Raw genomic sequence first — 10,227 nt, 5'->3', positions numbered from 1 at the left:
GGGTAAATATACTGTATAGTAACCCTAAATAATGCTTGTACCTTCAAACGAGTAAATCATAGATCGTACGGAAGTGAAACGCGGAAGAAAGTGAGAGATTACAAACCACAGGGGTTAACTGTGTCAACATGTTTAATTATACCTCTGAGTGACCCTTTAACGTTCCCAAGGCTTTGTAGCAGTATTATACGCTCACTAGAATATACTGTATAAATTCCGCGAAGTTCCATTTTAAAACGAGAAAGTTATGATCAGATTCGTACGAGAAGGGTTAAAAGCATCAATAATAAAATTTAAGGCCTTTTGAATAATAAATAAATTAACCAGGGGCTTAACGATACGGGTAAATAACGCGAGGTCCTCAATTGTAATTAATCGAGGGCCATATCGCAAAGTTACCCCTTCAAACCCGAAAGGTCAGGTTATTAATTACCGAAGATTCGATATTAATTATAAAGATGTAACACCCTCTAATTTGGTACTTGAAAGTTAGAAAAACGACACATAATTTAATCACCTAAAAATTTAAAATTTGGGCATGACCCGTTCGCAATTTGAACAACCTCCCTGTTTTCAATATACCATAATAGTCAAATAACGACACCTTTAGGAAACCATACGTAAGACCAAAACATTTAGACTACCGTTTCAAACATCAAGTTTAAGTACATAAGTATTCACAAACATCTATTTAAAACATAAACTTCAACACTACTATCTTTGACAAAAGCCTTAAACTAACAAGGTTACTACAAAGGTTGCGGAAGCGCATCACGAGTGATCAAGGTGTGTTCGTATCCGAGCGGCGCAATGACAATCATACGGGTGCTTTACCTACAACCATTCAACAAAATAAATTAGTATGGTACACATAACGTTTTCATCCTATCACAATACACATTCTTGGATTTACATGATAAGTTACCAATTGATCTTAATCCATGCCATTTCATTCTAGTCAATTAACACAACTCTTTCTCATTCGCTTCCAATAATCCGTTGAGCACGGATCAAGGATAGAACTTCCATTAAATTCCTTCTCATTCGAACCCGAACCGACCCAATTACTATGGACCGATACGGATTCCTACTTTCACATTATTAATTGAAACAAACACTATAATTAGTATATCAAATCTTTAAAGAAGGCGATTGATTAAACTCATAAATAAACATGTAAGTAACGAACTTACCTCGATCTTGTGACTTTGTTTGTGATCCCGAACTAACTCCTTCTTCTTTCGTTCCTACACATAATCATTCTTATTTAGATCATAGCCTTTACATTCATAACCACACTTTCAAGTATCGGCGCTACTCATATAACATTCGACAACACATTAATTTCCTCACACAATTCCATTCACAATAATTATTCTAGGCTACTTAGATTATCATTGAGGCATTTCATCAAACACCTAACATGCGTACTACTTATCAAGCCTTATGTACATGTATCTTATGCATATATTCACTAGAATACATCACAACTACACAATCAACCATTCTTGCACAAATCATCCATCCTACACATAATAATCTATGAATGTTCTAGTATACATACATTTATTCATAGAAATTACTCTACTTATTTCAAATCACAAAATCATCATTCTACTATAACAAGTGGGTTTTTCCCCAAAATCTTTAGCAAATCACATTCAAGCATAATACACCTTCTAACTAATGATTCTAACTCATATATAAACTCAATTTCATACTAATTCACGGATTGGTAAATCTCACTTCATCAAAATGCATAATAACATAAAATTCTAGCTCACCTTAAGTTCAAGACACTTGGATTATTGAGTATTTAAACACATGCATTCAAATTGTGCCAAGAATCACTACTAATTTGCTGAAATTTGAAGTTCTTTGATGAAGTAGGGTTTCTCCCCTTTCTTCTTCCCTGGTCGCGATCCACAACCCCACCCAAATACTGGGTTTTGATTTTTCTTATTTCACATTTTAATAAATGTTACACAAACAATCCCTCAAGTTTGGTTTATGAACCCTTATAATCCATTCCATAATTTTTATAAAGTTTTACATTCTTTACCCTCCTTATTGGTTTATTGTTCATTAATACCCATTCACCTTTTTAGTAAACTTCCTTTAGGTTATTTACCAAATAATCATAACTAATCATAAACTTTTAAATATTAAAGTATCTAACCTTATAAATTATGGGATGTTACAAAAGATTTGATAATCATTTGAAAAAGATTTATTTTTAACCCCTTACGGACCGTAAAGGGTATGCCTTACGGACCGTAAGGAAGTGAATGATTATGTTTGATCCGCCTATGGCTTACGGACCGCAAGGCCGAAGCCATACGGTCCGTAAGCGATGCCCAACGACAGAATTATGGCTGTTGGCTCTTTTAAGCGGCAAGGCAATAATGTATGGGTTCTCCAGAGTCATGGGCGCCCCCTACTCGACCCATAACCCTCTAGGACACATGCCATCCATCCGTGATCAGTTGTAGAGTGTTGTGTAATGATCTAAGGGCTTGTCTTTGACTATAAATAGGCCTCTTATGTTCATAACTATCACACAACTCAAAACACACTCATCTGGTCATTTCAAAGGCTCTCAAGCATTCTTCTCTGCTCTCTAAGCAAGACACAACTTCTGTAAGTCGTTCACATCCATTGTGGTCTTGTATTTCCATAGATTTAGCTTATAAACCCAACCGTCGTAACTAACGGTTGTCATAGCGATAATTCACAAATGGTCCAGTGAATCGTCGGATCTAAAGTAGTTATGAGTTGGTATTTATGTGGGTAATAAACCCCTAAAAAGGGTTCCCTCTGATCACCACTCTAACTATGTCAAATGTCGAGTCAAACGTGCGCTTAAAAAGTCAACAGAAAGCTATTTTGCCGTTTTATACATAATCTGTAATGTATATGCTATGAAACCTGTTTTGACACTCATAAAACATGATATTAAGTATATAAACTTGTTTACGCTCGTTTGAATCGACCATTTGCTATATTGACCCGGTTCGGAGCCGAATGTCGCAAAAGTTTGACTTTTGCTTTGACTTCAGTTCTGACCCGTTTTAGTGAGGTATAGATATGCTTTAGGACTCTCTTAGGACCAGGTTACATGATGGTATAGACCTCTGTGATCGGTTCATGATTTGTCCGAGTCTTTTACGCATTTCCGTTAATCGCCTAAAAGTTGACCGTAACGGCCTTTTAAAAATAAAACGAGTGTTTCGGACACGTGGACGGACCATAACCTTGCTTACTAAATTATAAGCATGTCCTTAAAGTTTCACGTCAATCCGAGGTCTAGAATGAGGGTTATGATAAATAGCGCAATTAAAGTAAACTTTTGTAATAAACGGCGCAATTAGCATAACGCCCATCTAAACCAAGATTTCGTCACCAAAACTTTTACCCACTGTTATAAATTAATATTTTTGGAATTTTAAAGATTTTTAATAATTTTTACTTGCTCATAACCTGCGGTTATGGCTACGGTTCGGTAAATACCGAATATGCCCTTTTCGGCCAAAACTTGAGTTCTACAAGGTCTTTTGACCCGATTCCAGTTGCTACTGATTTTAAATAATAAATAAGGTATTTTAGACTTTATAAACTGTTCGGGAAACTCAGATTTCCTGTAGAACTCGAAAAGCTCTTTAAAAGTCTTTAAAATGACCGGAAAACCCCTACGGGGCGTAATATTAACTTAAACTCGTTACGGGCATCACGGTAGGTATCCTACTGATACCACAACCTCTTTAAGGCATATTGACTTAGGAAATAAACGTAAGACTCCCATGGTTAACCGTTTCGCCTATTGCGCGCACGGTTCGGCTTATGAAACTAGATTTCATAAATTAGCCGATACGGGTCAAATTATATTATTTGGACCCCAAAATCCAGAGTGTGAACCTTGAACCCATATAAAACAAGTCTCTGAACTTTTTTGGGGCAGAATCACATTCCATTCTCGGTTTTCGCCTTTTCACGCGATTAAGCCATATTTATATTCCGGAACCAACTGGTCTAGGCTACGGCCAATATAAGACCCGTTAGGATTTTAAGAGGTTAATTAAAACCTTCGTTCCAGATTAGGAGCCCCAGTAAAAGCTATCGGTGATTTAATCAAATTAAGGAATATACTTGTAAAGGTAAATACTTTTAACTTATTTCCCCTATACGGGCTTGGGATACGGTATAATAATACCGCTTGATTGAGCATCATATCTTCCATCGCTGAGGTGGTTAATTTGTGTAATGTGATTGGCTCATTTAAACAGTTTTGTTTCTTAAAAGCCTTTGGGGGGTTAATGACCGTTGTCCCGGAAATCCTTGGCATCATTTTACGAAATGGCCACGATCTCGACATCCCGGTGTAGGCGTACACCCGGTATATATTGTCGACATTTAATTAAAAGACGTAGCCGTTGGTTTCCATACTACGGTTTTACGCAATGTGGTGTGTCTATTAATCTTTAACCCGGCACGATCCGGGCTACTGAACGCATAAAAGAACATGTAATACGTTCACAAGATTTTTATAATTTTCCCAAGTTATAAAAGAGTTTGTGCCTTGTGCATTCAAATCAATTTTTAATAAACATTTTCAAATGTGTCAGTTGAATGTATTTACCAGTGTAAACTGACGTATTTTCCCCAAAAAGATTAAGTGCAGGTACTATACGAAATTGGCTGGTATTAGCTTCCTAAGCATCACGAATAGTCTCGCAAACTTGATGCCGTATCTGAATGAACAATATTTTATTATTTTGATCCGCTGTGGATACATTCGACTTCTGTAATACATTTGATATTACAACCAGAGGTTGAAGTATATATTTATCTTTAAGCTTCCGCTGTGCATTTATATAATTGTGTGGTTTGACTATATTGTTGCCAACTACGTCACGGTAATCCCCCACCGGGCCCACCGGTGATACACGTGGAAATCGGGGTGTGACAGGTTGGTATCAGAGCCAACATTGAGTGAATTAAACACGTTAGGCATTGTGTTTAATCTCAGTGACACAATTGCACATACTTGAGTCTAGACAAGAACTTAGGACAAATTCGAATTGTTGTTCCAATTTTGTCTTTTTCTTTTATTATTGGTATTTAAAGTTTTATAAAGCAGGAAACATGCCGCCAGTGATATTCCGAGGAAGAGGAAGGGGAAGAAGAGGCAGAGGAGAGATCGTTACTCATCACGATCACGAAGCCGGACCTTCTGGTACGCGAGCTCCTTCGACTACAAGGAGTGAAGAACTACAGAGGCGAATAGACCTTTACGAACCTGCGAGGCATTCCACCTCGCACAGCTCGACGCCATCATACCGGCACTCATTCGGGCCAAATTCAGAGAATGATCCCAACAACCCGCAACCTTCATTCATACCTCTACAACGTTCGGTATCGCACCGAAATTTCGACGACCCTACTCCATACTTCATAGGTCAGTTTAATCCAGCTGACTACATACAGGAACCTTCAGGCTTTGTTCCATTAGGGCCACAAGATCACTTCTCCGAGGATCATATGGACGAAGATACTGATCCGACAAAACCTGCTCGTGGTACGCCCACGCATCCGATAGAAGTCTCTGATGGGTCATCCTTCCATGGCACACCCTATCAGGGACCAGATAGTTTCCAAGCGTTGTTCGACCGACATGAGTGGTACTACACACCACCTCAACAGACATCACAACAACCGCGACATCCACAGGATCCCTCTGAGGATTCATGCTTTGTGGCAGTTACGCCACCACCTCCGCCACCGGCGCAACCAGTAATGCCTGATCCGCCAAGGCGTAGGAGGACAAATGCTCGTATGTCCACACGAGGAGGAGGGGGTATCCACTTCAGCACCCCTCGACACTCTAGTAGTAGCCACTATCCGCCACTACAAGAAGAAGGACCTTCAAGTCCTATACAGGAGGCGAACTCCGCACCAGCTGCACCAAATTCGCCACCATTTGGGTACGACCAACCCATACCTGCTTACACGGGTCCAACGGCTTACAACCCGTTCGAACCGTCGCAAGCACATTACAACTACAATTATGAGCGCGACCCATATGTGGTGTCGGCTAGATATAATGCACGCTACCCTGACGGAGCTCATGGGAACATGGGAGCACCGGACTACTCAGCTCATGGGTATCCAATACCTCCCAGACCTCCAGTTCCGCAACAAGCGCCACAACCACGTTTCTCTCCTCCCGAACAGGAAGAGATACTCCATCGACTAGATCGTGTGGAGAGAGAGTTCGAGGAAGAGAAGAAGAGCCACCGAGGATTTCTCAAAGGCTTGGCGAACCTACTAAAGGGCAAGAAGAAGAAACGTGACCACTAGCCCTTAAACAGTTGTACTAATGTAATTTCTACTTTGAAATAAGTCCCTGCGTGGACACTTATCATATTTCAGTCCCTACGAGGGCTTATCTTTTAGTCTTTGCATGGACACTTATTTTATGTTAGTCCCTGCGTGGACTTGTCACTTATTTTTAACCTCTATGGAGGTATGTACTATTTGAAAGACCCATTTAGGGCAATGTGTGATTGTATTTGAGTTTATTGAATGTATGTTATGAATTTTGTTTTAATATGCAGGAAATAAATCAAAGCCATTCCTTTTAAATTGATCTGCCTAAATAAAGAATCTTACGAGTGAAACCTAGCCTGGTGTCTTTTAAGATCCGGCCAAGATGGTAAGACCGAATTAAAAGATTCAGATTCCCTGTTAACCTCTGCAAGCATGTTGACATTCATGGCAGATGTGATTCATTAAAATCACACACGTCATTCTTATACAATGATCCTTTAAGGGATTATAAAGACCCAACTAAATGATTTATAAGTCATGGGCAAAGATCATCAATGAAGGTGATCAAATTATTAAAAACATCCATTAGTGATGTAGTGCCTACGGGCCAACCTTATTTAAAAACATCCATTAGTGATGTAGTGCCTACGGGCCAACCTTATTTAAAACATCCATTTGAGATGTAGTGCCTACGGGCCTATTTTGTTAAAACATCCATTAGAGATGTAATGCCTACGGGCCAACCTTTTTAAAAACATCCATTAGAGGTGTAGTGCCTATGGGCCGTAATAATTGTCTTATAACGACAAAGGACAGCGGTGGTCTATGACTCCCTGTCAGAAAGAGATAAAAGAACTACGGTTCAAATCTCTATGCCTTTGATTCTCTGAAATCTCGGCTAATATTATAAAACATCCTCGTGATTAGGCTTTATGCCGCCAATACTATTGTTATAGCTAAAATAGGATGTATTCAAATCCTAAAACTAAGTGAGTAATAAGTTAACCAAATATGGTCTCTGTTACCATGGTTAACGAATTGTCATAAAAGACAATTCCATAATAAGCTCCTAAATAAAATTTTGTTATCTTCTGTAACAGATTCAAGTTACAATGGCGGATCCCAATGGAGAGAATAGCCATACAAATGAAGATGACTACGACAATGCGCCAGTGCATCTGACAGGCGCACAGTTAAAGGCTCTGATTGACAACGCTGTTCAGGCAGCTCTGGATCGTCAATATACTGAGTCCCAAGGCAGAACCGTATCAAAACCACCCTCCAAACCAAAGTCACAATCCAAACCACTCTCCAAACCCAAGAAAGATGATGATAACCACTCGTCCGCTGAGAATAGTATTCGTCGTGAACGAGAATATACTGATGCGTCCGGTGCCAAGGGTTGCACCTACAAGTACTTCGTGTCTTGTAAGCCCCGGGAATTCACAGGGGAGAAGGGTGCTGTGGATTATATCACCTGGCTGGATGAGATGGACACTATTGTGGACATCAGTGGGTGTGCGGAGAAGGATGTGGTGAAATTTGTGTCACAATCATTTAAGGGCGAGGCCCTAGCATGGTGGAGAGCGTTGGTACAGGCATCCGGTAAGTCTGCTCTGTACAAGATGACATGGGAGGAATTTATTGCTCTCATTAAGGAAAACTACTGTCCTCAGCATGAGGTAGAGAAGATCGAGTCTGACTTTGTGTCACTGGTAATGACAAACCTGGACTGCCAGGCCTATTTGACGAGCTTCAATACGATGTCTCGCCTGGTCCCGTACCTTGTGACACCAGAGTCCAGACGAATCGCCCGTTTCATTGGGGGCTTAGAGCCTGCGATAAAGGCGAGTGTAAAGGCCTCTCGGCCGACGACCTTCAGGTCAGTAACTGACCTCTCCTTGTCTCTCACTTTAGATGCTGTTCGTCTGAGGACGCTAAGGAGCAAGGAGGCTGAGAAGAGGAAACGTGAGGATGATACCTCACGAAGGTCAGGAAAGAAGCACCGTGGAAACGGTGATGGCAAAAGAGGGTCGGAGACGAAGAAAGATGGGCAAACTGGTGAAAGACCCAATTGCAAAATCTGCAAGAAACCCCACTCTGGGAAATGTAGGTTTGGGTCAAATTCACAGTCCCAGCCAAAGTCTTTTGCCTGTGGACTATGCAAGTCCAAGGACCATAAGACAGTGGACTGTAAAAAGATCAAGGATGCAACATGCTATGGTTGCAATGAAAAGGGGCATATCAAGAGTAACTGCCCTAAGAATGCCAGGAAACCAGAAGAGAACAAGAAGACAAATGCGAGAGTCTTCCGTATGGATGCAAAGGAGGCTGTGCTGAACGACAACGTACTTACAGGTACTTTTCTCGTAAATAATATATTTGCAAGAGTACTTTTCGATTCAGGCGCTGATAAATCCTTTGTAGACCAAAATTTTTGCGAACTATTGAATATGCCTATCAAGACCCTAGACGTAAAATACGAGGTAGAGTTAGCAGACGGCACGATAGAAACCGTCTCCACTGTTCTAGAGGGATGTGAAATGTCCATTAAGAACCATTCTTTTCCTCTATCTCTACTTCCTTTCAAACTAGCGGGTTTCGACATTGTTCTAGGCATGGACTGGTTATCCCGTAATCAGGCCCAAATCGTTTGCAACAAAAGGCTTATAGTGCTAAAGACTCCGGGTGGTGAATCGCTCACCATTCGAGGAGACACGCAGTATGGATTACCCAAGGACGCATCTATGCTCAAAGCTTCTAGATGTTTGAACAGAGGCTGTGTCATTTACATGGCTCAGGTGATAATTGAAGAGCCTAAGCCGAAGATAGAGGATCTTCCTGTCATTTCTGAATATCCTGAGGTTTTCTCCGAAGAACTACCTGGTTTACCAGCAGATAGACAAGTGGAATTCAGAATAGATATCATTCCTGGAGCAGCTCCTATAGCTAGAGCGCCCTACAGGCTAGCTCCGACAGAGATGAAGGAATTAAGGACCCAGTTGGATGAACTATTGGCAAAAGGTTTTATCAGACCTAGTTCGTCTCCCTAGGGAGCACCTGTCCTGTTTGTAAAGAAGAAGGACGGATCGATGCGTTTGTGCATCGATTACCGAGAGCTAAACAAAGTTACCATAAAGAATAGATATCCTTTGCCAAGGATCGACGATCTGTTCGATCAACTGCAAGGAGCGAGCTACTTTTCGAAGATCGACTTAAGGTCGGGCTATCATCAGCTAAAGGTCAGAGATGAAGATGTGCATAAGACAGCATTTAGGACTCGCTACGGTCATTATGAGTTCCTAGTGATGCCTTTTGGGCTCACGAATGCACCGGCTGCGTTCATGGATCTCATGAATCGCGTCTGCAAGCCGTACTTGGACAAATTTGTCATAGTCTTCATCGACGATATTCTTATATATTCCAAAAGCCAAGCTGACCACGAGAAGCACCTCCGTTGCATTCTCGAATTACTACAGCGTGAGAAACTCTACGCCAAATTCTCGAAATGTGAATTCTGGCTACGAGAGGTTCAGTTTTTAGGTCACGTTGTAAGTGAGCATGGTATCCAAGTGGATCCCGCTAAGGTAGAGGCAGTCATGAACTGGCAAGAGCCAAAGACGCCTACCGAAATTCGTAGTTTCCTGGGATTAGCAGGATACTACAGGAGATTTATTGAGAATTTTTCAAGGATTGCCGCGCCCCTGACTTCCTTAACCAAGAAGAAAGAAAAATTTATTTGGGGCCCAAAGCAGCAAGAGTCCTTCGAAGTTCTGAAGCAGAAGCTAAGCAACGCACCTGTGTTGACACTACCTGAAGGTACAGATGAATTCGTAGTTTACTGCGATGCATCACACACAGGCATGGGGTGTGTGCTTATGCAGAAGGGCAAGGTGATTG

At 41.0% G+C, this 10,227-nt stretch overlaps 1 long non-coding RNA gene across 1 annotated transcript; it reads right to left on the bottom strand.

The window, feature by feature from the left end:
• Window positions 1–621: 621 nt before the first annotated feature.
• Window positions 622–1,975, bottom strand: LOC110902552. Its single transcript, XR_002571206.2, has 3 exons — window positions 1,785–1,975; window positions 1,194–1,247; window positions 622–834 (listed from the first exon to the last, which is right to left on the bottom strand). It is a non-coding gene; the product is annotated as an uncharacterized LOC110902552 (long non-coding RNA).
• Between the last annotated feature and the right edge of the window lie 8,252 nt (window positions 1,976–10,227).

Source organism: Helianthus annuus, chromosome 11, assembly GCF_002127325.2.
Source record: "Helianthus annuus cultivar XRQ/B chromosome 11, HanXRQr2.0-SUNRISE, whole genome shotgun sequence".
Lineage (NCBI taxonomy): Eukaryota > Viridiplantae > Streptophyta > Magnoliopsida > Asterales > Asteraceae > Helianthus > Helianthus annuus.
Note: the sequence above shows the minus strand (reverse complement) of the source record. Positions and strands in the feature narration are given on the sequence as shown.